General features: G+C 35.4%; 1 protein-coding gene across 2 annotated transcripts in view; it reads right to left on the bottom strand.

The window, feature by feature from the left end:
• LOC114330240 (homeotic protein distal-less-like) overlaps nucleotides 1-15,208 on the bottom strand; it is a 347,663-nt gene that overhangs the window by 104,852 nt on the left and 227,603 nt on the right. The window lies entirely within an intron of this gene.

Below are 15,208 nucleotides of genomic sequence, written 5' to 3'. Positions count from 1 at the left end.
AAGTTAATAGTTTTTGTTATATAAGCGATTAAAAATTTTGAAAATTGCAAAATCGGCCATTTTTAACCCTAAATCGGACATTTAACTAAAAATTTCAATGTTGCCAAGGTAGGTAGATATTCTTTAAACATTGATTGATGAAATCCCGAAGAGTTTTTTGCAATACAATATCGGAAACCCCTTTGTTTTTTAATTGCTAATCAAGTGGGCGCGACACTGTAGTATAAGTGAGGACGTACATATGAGTGTGCATCAATTTATTATTTCGAGAAAGGGCAAATTTAAAGAGAAATCCTCAGACAGGTCGATTTTTATTCTTAAATTAGGACTTTTTGGCATATATATAATACTAGTGACGTTATCCGTCTGGGCGTGATGACGTAATCGATGATTTTTTTAAATGAGAGTAGGGGTTGTGTGATAGCTCATTTGAAAGGTTATTTAATTTTCTATTCAGTAATAGAGACACTGACATAATTATTTATACAGGGTGTACAAAAAAATTAATTTAGACAAAAAGAAGAAAAAAATTGTTTGTACACCCTGTATAAATAATTATGTTAAAATTTGTATTACTGAATCGAGAATTAAATAACCTTTCAAATCCGCAATCACACAACCCCTACTCACATTTAAAAAAATCATCGATTACGTCATTACGCCCAGGTGGATGACGTCACTAGTATTATATATATTTATGCCAATAAGTCCTAATTTAAAAAAAAAATCGACCTGTCTGAGGATTTCTCTTCAAATTTGCCCATTCTCGAGATAATGAATTTATGCAATCTCAAACGTCCTCATTTATACTACAGTGTAGCGCCCGCTTGATTAGCAATTAAAAAACAAAGGGGTTTCCGATATTGTATTGCAAAAAACTCTTCGGGATTTCATCAATCAATGTTTAAAGAATATCTACCTACCTTGGAAACATTGAAATTTTTAGTTAAATGTCCGATTTAGGGTTAAAAATGGCCGATTTTGCAATTTTCAAAATTTTTAATCGCTTATATAACAAAAACTATTAACCTAAGAGAAAAGTCACTAAAAACTTTTTCTGTTTGGAATGATTCAAAAAACCTAAAAAACTTTGTTTGATGCAAAAAAGATAATTTTAGGAAAAATTCCTAATATTTCCCCTCGCCTGGCAAGGTCTTATGCTCTTTAGAATCGCTTGTCATTGTACACATTTCTTCTAAATGACTTACTCAAACACATACTTAAATTCAAACTTTACAGGAGAAAGTTTATTTTACCCCCTAAATTTGCACTTTTCGATTCACCTGGTAGACACACGTGCACCGTGCACGGCTGATGCCTGCCAGGTCATGGTTTTTAGCCTTGGTGTGCTATGAATTATCACTAGACAAATTTCTAGCCTTACAGGACGGCCGTTAGTCGGAGGGTTCACTAGTTCTTAGACTAATAGTAAAAGTTAAAAAGAATAATCAACATGATAATTTTAACTAAATTATATAAAATAATGTAAATAACAAAAATATCCAAAACCCCTTAGCCCCTTATATAACTCAACCAATGACTATTACTATTACCAATTTTTATTTTTATTCCAAAAAAGGAATATGCTGGATTAGTAGAACAAACATTGAGCTTGTTTCTGATAATCATTGGATGACTTGCGTTTATATCGTATTGTTCCACAACGAACGCGGCAATTAGATATCAATTAGAGATCAGGAGCGAAACCCACGGAGTAGATATTTTGGAGTCAGGCACGCGCTGCCGGAAGATTAATGGAGACGTTATTGCAAAAAATCAGCGAATTGAATTTGTGGTTTTGATTAATTTTATTAAATAAAGCTCTTTATTTTGGTAGGGGAGCACAAGCGGGGATTTTTGCGGTTACTCGAGCGCGTCAGGTTTTCATATGGGGAGAAACCTAGTACCCTGAAAATGTACCTCTACCATAATATATTGGCTCTTAATGCAGGGGAGTTCGTTAAGGGGGGGCCGAAAAAAATATATCCTTAGAAAAACTCGAAATCGTCAGATTAAGATAAGGTAAATTAAGTACATGCAAAACAGTGTACAATATATTTCAAAAATCTGACGATTTGAGCACGTAAGGAAATGGGCGAGTCCCAAAGTTTCACAAGAAAAAAGCGAATATTTCGCGAAATAAATGACAGATCGAAAAACTAAAACATATGTACTCAATATTTTTCAAAAATCTATCGAATGGTACCAAACACGACTTCCCACGGAGAGTGGTGGGGGGTATATTTAATATTTTAAATACGAATCCCGCGATATTTCGCGAAATGAACATCAGATCGAAAAACTGAAAAATAAACTTATTCAATATTTTTGAAAAATCTATTGAATGGCACCAAAAACGACCCGCACGGAGGTGGGGTGGGGGATTACTTTAAAATCTTAAATGGTAGCCCCCATTTTTTATTGCAGACTTGGATTCCTTACGTAAAAATAAGTAACTTTTATTCGAGACATTTTTTCGAATTATGAATAGATGGCGCTATAATCTAAAAAAACGATTGTTGGAAATGGAAAATTAAATTAAAAATGAAAAGTCCCCACTAAAATGAAAAACTTTACTTAACTTTTTTTGGTTTTAGGACCTACTCTTCACAACCCAATAGATCCCCATAACGCTCGAGTGACTGCACATTTAGCATACTTTGCTCCACTACCATTTAGAGCCTTTTCTGTAAGTATATTAGATACAACTGATAAAAATGGTTATAAAATTATTTCGCTGTAACATTTCAACGTAAAAGAAAGAATTTTTCTGCAACATAATTTGCCACCTCTTGTCAGCTGAATTGTCACATTTTATCCCATGGGGTAAAATCTATTTTTATTCCGCTCGCAGAAGTCAAAAATTTATAAATTATTATTATAGTTGATCAGTCCTATTTTTTATTAATAGACGGAAAATTACATTTATTGAAATGTACAGTTACCAAATTTATGCCAATATTAATACTAAATCAATGAAAAAATCCCAGTAGCTGGCTGCATACCATAATTAAAAAATCATACAGAAGTAAAACACTTTCTTTGTATAATGGTATAAAATTTTTATTAAAAAACTATTAAAAAGTCATCCAAATGGATTGCAAAACGTTTTCGATCTAGATCAGATCATCTTCAGTGCGTTCGGTGCGTAGTAGATGAAACTAGCAAACTTTTAAAATTGATAACATCGAGATTGGATGTGGACTGTGTCCATTAAACTGGCAAGAACCACACGCTCTTTTCGAGCAGGAAACCAGGTTGCCCTTTGAGCACTTTTAATATATAATCTTTTAACATCAAATTGGAGTCACTACATTTATCATAATTTTAACATGTTAATCATATATCTCGATGTTATCAATTTTAAAAGTGTGCTAGTTTCATCTACTAAGCAGATTTATAGTCGGAGAGATAGAAGCGGATTTTGTGCGTGATAAGTAATATGGAAAAAGTATACGGGGATATGTTGAATTAGTTGTGTACATCACTTTCACCAACGGCCGGAAACCAAAGTTGGGGCCGAGGGTATTTATAAGGGGTCAAAGTCGCGGATTTTATTATTTTTTTTATGATGCTTATGATCGAGATAGTGCACCAAAATTTGGAAATAAGTAGGTCATGACGTAACTAAGTAAAATCTCTAGGGGCGGAACGCTACGTGGCCGACAAAGGGGTGGGGGTAGGGGTGCATATAAAAAATATAAAGGGTTTTTTGCGACGTTCTTGATTAAGATAGTAGACCAAAATTTGGGAATAAGTAGATCATGACATTACTAAGTAAAATCCCCACAGCCGGAAACCAGAGTTGGGGATGAGGGTAGTTATAAGGGGTCAAATTCGCCGTTTTTATTATTTTTTTTGTGGCGCTCATGATCGAGAGAGTGCACCAAAATTTGGGAATAAGTAGGTCATGACGTAACTAAGTAAAATCTCCAGGGGTGGCACTCTGCGTGGCCGACAAAGGGGTGGCGCAGGGGTGAATACAAAAAAAGTAAGGGGTTTTTTGCGGCGTTCGTGATTGACAGAGTGCACCAAAATTTGGAAATAAGTAGACCAAGACATAACTAAGTAAAATTCTCAGAGCCGGAAACCAGAGTTGGGCATGAGGGTAGTTATAAGGGGTCAAAATCGCCGTTTTTATTATTTTTTTTGTGACGCTCATGATCGAGATAGTGCACCAAAATTTGGGAATAAGTAGGTAATGAGGTAACTAAGTACAATCTCCAGGGGTGGAACGCTGCGTTGCCGATAAAGGGGTGGGGGTAGGTGTGAATATAAAAAATATAAGGGGTTTTTTGCGACGTGCTAGATTGAGATAGTGCACCAAAATTTGGGAATAAGTAGACCATGATTTAGCTAAGTAAAATCCCCGGAGCCGGAAACCAGAGCTGGGGATGAGGGTAGTTTTAAGGGGTCAAAGTCACAGTGTGTATTAATTATTTTGTGACCCGGTACAACATTTGTCCCCTACGCAGCGTTCCGCCCCTGAAGATTTTACTTAGTAATGTCATGATCTACTTATTCCCAAATTTTGGTGCACTATCTCGATCACGAACGGCAAAAAACCCCCATATATTTTTATACTCACCCCTGCCTACCACCCCTTTGTACCCCAAGCATCGTTCCGCCCCTGAAGATTTTACTTAGTTACGTCATAACCTACTTACTCCAAAATTTTGGTGCACTATCTCCATCATGAGCGCCATAAAAAAAATAATAAAAACCGCGACTTTTACCCCTTATAACTACCCTCGTCCGCCACTCTGGATTCCGTCTCTGGGGATATTACTTAGTTATGTCATGGTCTACTTATTTCCAAATTTTGGTGCATTATCTCAATCACGAACGTCGCAAAAAGCCCCTTACATTTTTTATATTCACCCCTGCCCCACCCCTTTGTCGACCACGCAGCGTTCCACTCCTCGAGATTTTACTTAGTTACGTCATGACCTACTTATTCCCAAATTTTGGTGCACTATCTCGATCATGAGCGTCACAAAAAAAAATAATAAAAAACGGAACTTTGACCCCTTATAAATACCTTCCTTCCCCACTCTGGTTTCCGGCTCTGGGGATTTTAATTACTTATGTCATGGTCTACTTATACCCAAATTTTGCTGCACTATCTCCATCACGAACGTCGCAAAAAATCCGTTATATTTTTTATATTCACCCCTACCCCCACCCCTTTGTCGGCCACGCAGCGTTGAGCCCCTAGAGATTTTACTTAGGTACGTCATGACCTACTTATTCCCAAATTTTGGTGCACTATCTCGATCATGAGCGTCATAAAAAAAAAATAAAATCCGCGACTTTGACCCCTTATAACTACCCTCAGACCCAACTCTGGTTTCCGGCCGTTGGTGAAAGTCATGTACACAACTAATTCAACATATCCCTGTATAGTTTTTTCATATTACTTATCAAGCACAAAATCCGCTCCTAGCTCTTAGACTATTAGATCGATAACGTTTTGCAATCCATTTGGATGACTTTTTAATAGTTTTTTAATAAACTTTTTATACCATTATACAAACGAAGTTTTTTACTTCTGTATGAATATTAATACACTTTTCACCATAGAATAATAGGTCTACACTGTTGAGGGTTCCATTTCTTGCTCTACTTCCGAAAAATACGCCATGCAAACATTTTCTGAGGAAGAAATACGTTACTTCCTAGAGCGCCAATCAATTAATTTTGCCTAGTTAAGAAAATTAAGGGAACTTAATGCACATAAGTTATTATTTACGTCTTTCATGTAGTTTGGGTTTATCTTTTTTATGTCTTTTGGTTGGTGTTTCCTTGGAAGTTTCCCCATAAGGCAAATGTCCAGATACCGCCACTGCAACTAGATAATGATTGCTTTAAGTAAAATTTTGGATTAGACATGGGCTCATTCTTATTTATATTATTAAAATATATTTTCATGGAGGATTTCGAACAAAACAGTCTACAAAAATGAGCAAACAACCCATAATACGGTTAAGATATATATAGATTCGGATTAGAACGTCTTGCGACGTTGTCCGATGCCCAATTGCCACCGAGTCCTATCATTACAATCCTTTTCAATCCTCGTTCTTTCATTGATCTTCTAACTCCTTCCATCCACGATTTCTTTGGTCTTCCTCGTTTCCTGTGTTCCGGTAGTACCTATCCATTTTGTTACTTTCTTTGGCAGTTTTTCTTCTGGCATTCTTTGAACATGCCCATATCATGTAAGCTGTTTTCTCACTATGCAGTCGGTCACAGTTTCTTTTAGACCCATTTCTTCCTTTATTGTGTTGTTTCGAACCCTATCAAGTTTCGTTTTTCTAGCTGATCTTCTTAATGCATCCATTTCAGTGGCTTCTATTTTCTTTATTTGATGTTCTTTAAGACGCCACGTTTCAGATCCGTACATCAGTGTGCTTTTTATCCTTGTGTCATATATTCTATATTTTCTTTGTTTTCCTATTTCAGTACTCCATAGCTTTATTTATTCAACTGTTTATCTCTGAATCATCCGTTCCTTCTTTGTTAAAATTTATTCCCAGGTATCTACAGTCTTCACAACTTTTTATTGTTTTATTGTTTTCCAGTTGCAGGTCAGTGGTTTCTAGCTTCCTCTCTTACGCAGAGATACAACGTCTTTTCCATGTTCATTATCAGATCCCATTTTTCAAATTCCTCATTCAATTTTTGTGTCATGTACTCGAGATCATCTTTGCCATTTGCACATATTACTTGATCATTGGCAAATTGGAGGGTATACAAGCAAGTGTCATCGTCCACCTGTATGCCCATTTTTTTGCATTTCGATTTTCATTGGTGGAGAGCTTTACCAATATGATGATATACTAAGATATGTTGATGATATATTCTCCATTTGGCCTCAAAAATCAGAAGTATTGAATAGATATCTGATGAACATCAGCAATCAAGAATCAATAAAATTTACCATGGAAAAAGAAAACAACAACTCCTTTCGTTTTCTGGAGGTTTTAATCGCAAAAAAGAATCGCAATCAAAATTTACAGAAAACCAAACCACACATTTTTTTAAAAATTGGTAATAATTTTATAACTCTAACTTTTTAGGTACATCGGGATATATCGTATATAACTGGTATGGTCCCTGGACTGCTAAAGGGGTGTGCCTAACTCCTTTTACAAGTTCATAGTTTATTAAACCCCCACTATGTTTATTGCTTGGTTTACTGGTTATACAACAATTATGCATACAGTTGAGTCCGCGAATCTTTACCCGTGCGTCGTCATTTGAAGCATATGAAATAAGTCGATGATAAGTCGAAAATTGAAATTTACTAAACACAACAGCAAGTGACTTGCTGTTACGTTTAGTAAATTTCAATTTCCGACGTATTATCGACTTATTTCGTATGCTTTAAATGATGAAGCACGGGTAAAGATTCGCGGAAATCAACTGTAAGTCTAGGCACTCTAATTGTGAACCTGGCATATACTCCGTTTGAAAATTATTTATTATTTAATTATAAGTATCATAGTTCTCATAACACACCTCTCATTTGCATTTAAAATGCAAATAAAAATAATACCATTAAAACGTATTAAAAAATAGTTATTGATAAATATTTATAAATATAGAAAAAACCCATATACGCATATAGAAAACTAGAACCAAGAAATAATATTTAACTCCTTACAGCTTTCCTTTCGGCACTATACTATGCAAATCTGACCTTAAGAGTGAAACGAAGAATATTTGTCGGATCATCCGCAGATGCCTCCGCGAAGAAGTGTCTATTATTTTCAGCGACAAAAAACGCGCATTGCATTGATTGATGCGACTCTTTAACTGCAAAGCCACAATACAGTAGGTTATTTAAACAACAAAGTCACGCTTGGTGAAATCACCTTATTGTCCATAGCTTTTAATAGTAAATCGAGTTTATAACTGTTCTCCATACCGTAATGCACCTGACCACTGACCACTCTGCGAACCGGAGCTCTTTTCATATTTTAGCAATTGATTTATTCAATATTTAATCGAATGGATAGAAACCTCCGCTTAAGATAATGAGATTTATTGGAAGTATGGATCCAAGTAAATATCTTTTAAAAATGACTAATTTTTATACTACTTCTGGTTTCAGTGGAAATGCCCTCAACTTATTTAATTTATATGGGACACACAGACAACCTGTATATTTTTGCAAATTTTAAAAACTTGTTTTTCCTAATTCCGATGTACCTACTAAGGTTGGTAGAAGAAATTTTTTAAAAAGAAGAAACAAGTACATTAGACTCTCTCTATAACGAACACGGTTATTACGAGGTTCTCCTTATAACGAGGTACACTAGATGTGCCATGAAATTCCTATTGAACGGTAACATCTCTATAACGAGGCATATTTGGTTATCATCATCATCATCGTGGCATCTACATTCCTAGCGGAGTGATTGCCGCCCTCTTTGGGCTCTTCCGATTCGTGTGTCGCGGTGAATCAATCCGCGTTAATATTTTGGTTTTACAGTTGGTTGTGTGACTGAAAAAAGTGCGTTAAGAGACATCAACAAGAAAGTGTCAAAGGAAATCAGAAAAGATCTAAGGAAGTATAAAACTCAAAGCATCCAGAAAACCATAGAAGAAAATAAAAGTTTGAAAGTTTTACGAAGGAAATTGACCAACGGAAAATGCGAAATACATAAATTAAAAAAATAAAAACAGCGAAATAACATCAAACAGAGAAGATTTACTAAATATCGTAGAAGACTTTTATTTGGAACTATACAGGAGCCAAAGGCCGAATCAAAATAATCTGAGGGAAGCGGTTTCAAAGAAAATAATAAACCAAGGCTCCGAAATACTACCAGAGATAACCACTAGCGAAATCCATCAAGCACTGAGAAAAATGAAAAATGGAAAAGCACCAGGTGAAGATGGAGTCGTAATAGAGGCCATTAAAAACGGAGGCCACATTCTTATAGGTAAAATAAAAAATCTCTTCAACTTATGCCTTCATCAAAAGTCGATACCTGAAAAATGGAAAAACGCAGTAACAATACTTTTGCATAAGAAGGGAGATAAGACAGACTTAGAACATTATAGACCCATTAGCCTGCTAAACCACTTATACAAGCCAAGAGTAGAAAGGAAGCTAGATTTTTACCAGCCAAAAGAACAAGCTGGATTTCGATCAAACTTTGGGACAAACGACCATCTGCAGGCAGTCAAGTTACTAATTGAGAAGTCAATAGAATATAATAAACCCCTTGTCCTAGCATTCGTGGATTTTCATAAAGCCTTTGACACGATAGAGCTGGATAGCATTTTAGAAGCTCTAAATGAATGCCGCATTGACTACCGTTACAGTACACTCATCTATAATATTTATAAAGAGGCAACAATGATTGTTAAGTTACATGATAAAACCAAACAAATAAGCATAGAACGCGGCGTAAGACAAGGCGACACACTTTCGCCAAAACTATTCATAACTGTTCTGGAATATGCTTTTAAGATGCTCAACTGGGACAATAAAGGGATCAAAATAGATGGAGAAAAGTTAAATCATCTTCGTTTTGCAGATGACATAGTCCTTATAACTGATGACCTAGGAGAAATAAAGAAAATGCTAAATGAGTTAGACGCTATCTGCTGGAAAATAGGCCTGAAAATGAACTTTTCTAAAACTAAATTTATGACTAATCTGATTCCTAGCGGGCAGCTGATTATACGCGAACAAGAAGTAGAACTAGTGGAAAAGTACATTTACTTGGGTCATGAAATTAGAATTGGCAGAGATAACCAAACATGCGAAATAAAAAGAAGATTAACTCTTGCTTGGGCAGCCTACGGAGCTCTGAGAGACATATTTAGGAGCAGTATACCGATCGGTTTAAAAAGACAAGTGTTTGACCAATGTGTGCTACCGGTAATGACATATGGAGCAGAGACACTGACTCTAACCAAGGCAACAGCGTCGAAAATGCGGGTTGCTCAAAGGCGCATGGAAAGATCCATGCTGGGCGTAACTCTACGGGATAAAATAAGAAATGAAGATCTCAGACAAACAACCGGTATCGCAGATGTTGTAGAACATATCACCAGGCTCAAATGGAACTGGGCAGGACACGTCGCCAGGCTGAAAGATTCAAGATGGGCACGAAGGCTGATGGAGTGGAGACCAAGAGAAGATAAACGAAGTAGAGGAAGGCCGCCTACACGATGGACAGATGATATCAGGCGGATTAGTAAAAACTGGCAAAAATCAGCATAAAACCGTGAAGTGTGGAAACAATTGGGGGAGACCTATGTCCAGCAGTGGACGTGAATTGGTTGGATGATGATGATGATGATGATGATGTGTGACTTGGCATCTTCTACAATTTTCCTCCATTCGTTCATGTTTTTGCTTCTGGTTACCCATTCTCCGACTCCCATCTTCTTAAGGTCCTCCACTATCTGGTTCTCCCATCTAGTTTTGGGTCTTCCTCGTGGTCTGCCTGATACCGGTCTCCATTTGGAAATTTTCTTGATAACGGCTTCTGGAATATTTGATTATAACGAGGAAAAATGAAATCGTAGAATATGTATCTTTACCTGTTTTTAGCGTTGTAATGGCTATAAATAAATACCCCAACTGCTTGTATACAGAAATCCCCAACATCTGTATGGTTATCGAGGATAGTGCTGTAATAAAATCCACCGCCTATAATAAACTTCTTCCTGTTCTGTTTATCTATCGACCGATATTGAATATTGTAAGAAAATTAGCTCAGACGTAGTATCCAGGGGCCGACGTAGCTCAGCTCAGGCGGTAGTATGCTTGGCTCGAGTGCTGGTAGACCGGAGTTCAAATCCCACCGCCGGCAAGAACAACTAGACATTTTTAAAAATGTCTATAGGCCCCAGGTCGACTCAGACTGTATAATATGAGTACCTTGGGTAAAACCAAGGGTAATAATAGGCGGTTGAAGCGTAGCACTGGCACTGTTACCTTCCTTGTATACCGTAGGCCCTAGATATAGCAGACTACCCTGCTATGCTCTGAAAGCCACATGAACGGTATAAAACGGGAGACTATTATTATTAAGAAAATTTACAATTGATGATGGCGAAGCCTTATTGTCGAGGAAACAATATTTAGCATCTTATATTGCTCCAAATGGCTTCACTATAGGAGGTTAATGTTTTAGAAAACTATATATTCATAATGTATGAACGATATTATTGTTGTCTGATCTGTTGGATAAACGAAATCCGCTTATAACGAGGTACTTAGTCCGCCATTTCAGTTCTCGTTATAGAGGGAGTCTACTGTAGAAACTAGCGGATATTTTAATCAGTTAACTTACTTTGTGACACTTAAAGTGATTCTTTGATTTTGTATCAGTATAGAGTTACCTGAAACAAAAAGTATATATTAGTTTATTATAGTAAAAAAGTGATTAATCATTAAAATAATATGATATAACAAAAATTTTAACAAAACAGATTAATATTAATATTATACACTTCCTTGTCCTCTCTTTTCCTACTCCAATGAAAAAGACCAAAAAGAAGGTGGATGCGCGCAACAACCTCTATAGAAACTTAGCTATCGAAAATGGGGCTCCAAACTAGGGATGGCGGTTTTTGACAAAACACCGGTTTTTGGTTATACCGGTTTTTTTTGCTTACGGTTTAACCTAGCGGTTATAACCGGCCAAAAAACCGGTTTTTGCAAAAACCGGTTTTCGGTTTTTTTTAATCCAATAGGTTACAAAGTTACATTTATAATACACTTTAGTTTGCGATACTCCATTCGAATCGATATCAATATGATCAAATTTAGTACATACTATCGAAAGAACATGTATTACTTTTAACACGTTTGTATATTTGTAGAATAGGTACATTTTAACTCATTTAATACTTCCTGTATGAGTGTATCGTTTTGAAAACGTAGCGAAATCCTTGGAGATTCGTATTCGTAATCAGTAATTCGATATTCATAGTCAGAGCATTATTTTTGGTAATCAGAAAAAGTCATTCACCCACTTTTAATGTCAAGAGTTAAGTGTGAAAAATAGATGATGTTTGCGTCTAATTCAACCAGATCACTTCTTATGTAAATATTATGATTACAAATACCTTTTCAAGGAAATATTATAATAAAACTTAATAATTGTTTCTGGCTGATGTGAGATTGCACTTTCAGTTTGCTTCTGCATTTTATAAAATAAAATAAAATTTGAATTATGGTTTTGTTTGGAATAATTACTTGAGAATAATAATTATGATTGGGATCCAAAATAATACCTAACCTAATCCTAATCACCGTAAAAACCTAATAACCGGTTTTTTACTTTAAAAAGAAAAAACCGGTTATAACCGGGACAAAAAACAACCGGTAAAACCGGTTATTGCGAAGTAAAAAACCAGTTTTAGGTTTAAACCGGTAGGTTTTTCTCATCCCTACTCCAAACCTACAGTATTTCGGCGCAGGGGCTATGCTTCTCAATGGCAGAATACGTGTGTCCGATATGCCAGAGTTCTGCACACGCCAAGAAAGTAAACGACAGTCTAAACTAAGCGACAAGCGAGCATACTCATTACCGGCTGTACCAGACCAACCTCTCTGGAAAACTCCATAAAATGAACATGAAACACTTACTAGTCTGCCTTAACTCTCCGTCTACATACAATCTCAATAATTTATTGACAGGAAACCGACTAGCATTGGACATAGTCTAATACGGCGGTTCTTAATCTGTGGTACATGTACCACTGGTGGTACTTATCATCATTTGCGGTGGTACACAAAACACAAAAAAAAATTAAATAGTAGTACTTAGTACGTCTTGATATCTAAACAACTTGAAGTATATTGAGTCTAAAAATATAGGTGGTACCAAAAATAATAAAAAGAACTGTAGGTGGTACATGACTCAAAAAGATTGAGAACCGCTGGTCTAATACGTTGACTCAGAACTGCAACAGCTTTTGACACACGGAATTGATAACTAGGGAGCGGATTTTATGCTAAATGCATATTGTATGCATATTTCGCATATTTGAGAACTTTACTAAATTTTGCATATTTTTAAAGAAACATGCATATTTTGTGCCTATTTAAAAACATTTAAGTCAAAAAAATTTAATTTTTTAATTCGGCACAAAATATTTCCCCGCACAGGCTGTCCTATCTATTGATTCGAGAACTACCTGAAGAGAGACGGCGCATTCACTACCTTTTCATTTTTTTTTTTAGAAAATACCCGATCTTTACACAAAGTACTTATAGTGCTTAGAGTATGCCGTTATAAAATGATTGTAGGATGTTAAAATGATGAAGGATGGTTTACCGGGAAATCCGAATTTTATTTGCTTTTATTATATTTAGTACAATTTGTATCTCAATTTAATAGCTATAATTCTGGTGATTCTTTTAGATCCCCTATTGTTACGAGAATTTACACCTTTAACCATAGTTTTACGATTTTCTAACGGAAATTGAAATATTCATGCTTTAGATAAGATCCTGTCTTTAAACGGCTTTAAAACATTGTAGCTTTGACATAATATGCGAAATTTTTAATGGAAATTTTGAAATTGATTTTGGTGCAGAATTTTCGGCTTTAACAAGTTATTTTAAATACGCCCCAATTACTGATTGATGTTGAAAGATGTTTTTCTAGTTATAAAAATATTTTATCTGATCAAAGAAAATGTTTACTCGTAAAATATTTGGAAAAACACAATGTAGTGAATTATAATGGAAGATATAATAGTGATATTGTTGTTTTATTTTAAATAGGTAACTATTTATATCAGTTTTTGTAAAAATGTGAATAAATTGCATATATGTATAAAAAATAATAATTTCATTTGAAAGATAATAAATAAGATTCCCCCCCCCCCATTTTAAAAGAACCCCCTAGAATAGAATAGAACAGAAAATTTGTGGTTTCCCGATATGTGCATTTTTTGAATTTTTGTGCATATCTTGCGCATATTTCGTAATTTTTTATTGCATATATTTGCGCATATTTCATCAAAATTGATCGCATATAAATCCGCTCCCTATTGATAACACATTTACTGATGCCCACCCTTGTTATGTCATTTATATAAGTTCTTTAGGAGAATAACTATTATTACTATTGGAAAACTATTTGAGACAACATAAATGGGAAGTTTCTAAATAACTTGAGGTTTTTAGACGAGATAGTCCTTATTACAGACTGAGTAGATCATGCCTGTCAACTTCTTCAAGACCTTCAAAGCTCTTCTACATGGGGGTTGGTCTTAAAATTAACTTTTCCAAAAGACAATACATGACCAACCTTGTACTGGTGAAAAACATTTCAACTAATGGCAGGCACATTGAACAAGTGTATACCTTTAAGTATCTGAGATACGAGATTAAATAATTAAATTAGGAAGACACAATCAAACAAAGAGTTAAGCAGAAAGATGGTCTTTGATCAATGTGTACTTCCAGTTCTAACGTATGGAGCAGAAACATTGACTCTTTTCAGCAAAGTAACTAAATACAGGGTTTCAAATCAAAAAACAGTTAGGAAAAAAATGGTGCTATGGATGCAATTGAAAGGACTACATACAACGTTAAAATGGAACTGGGGGGACACGTTGCCAGAATCAAAGATGGAAAATGGACCAAGAAAATTTTAGAATGGAGGCCTAGACACGATGCTTATCGTAATCGAGGACAACCTTCAATAAGATGGCCGGATGACATCAAGTGCATTCAGCACAACTGGATTCAGGGTGCGCAAAATCAGACGCAATGGAATTGTTTACGGGAAGCCTATGTTTAGCAGTGGACTCAAAACAGCTAATGATGATGTCCCCTGCGTATTGTTGTTTATCTCAGTCCTCATGATAAATAAATAGAAACATATTAGCAATATTAAAAATAAGATAATTTTTGATTTACACAAATCAATATTTTTTAAAAGAGATCGTCTTTCGTACTATCTATTTATAGTTGAGGTTTATTTAACCGCTTATTTTTATTCATCTACGTTTTTTCTTCAATTCCACCTTGTATTTGACTTTCTTCGTAATCGTCAAGTGCGTAGTAACAAAAAAAAACTAAAGACAGCTAAATAAACAAAAACGTTTCCATCCGATCGATCCTCGAAAGAAGCGGTCATATAAAACATCACTCTTTATTGAGACTAACTTGGAAACAAAAGAAATGTTCCCAGACACAATGTCATAATAACCACCG

Source organism: Diabrotica virgifera, chromosome 4, assembly GCF_917563875.1.
Source record: "Diabrotica virgifera virgifera chromosome 4, PGI_DIABVI_V3a".
Classification (NCBI taxonomy): domain Eukaryota; kingdom Metazoa; phylum Arthropoda; class Insecta; order Coleoptera; family Chrysomelidae; genus Diabrotica; species Diabrotica virgifera.
Note: the sequence above shows the minus strand (reverse complement) of the source record. Positions and strands in the feature narration are given on the sequence as shown.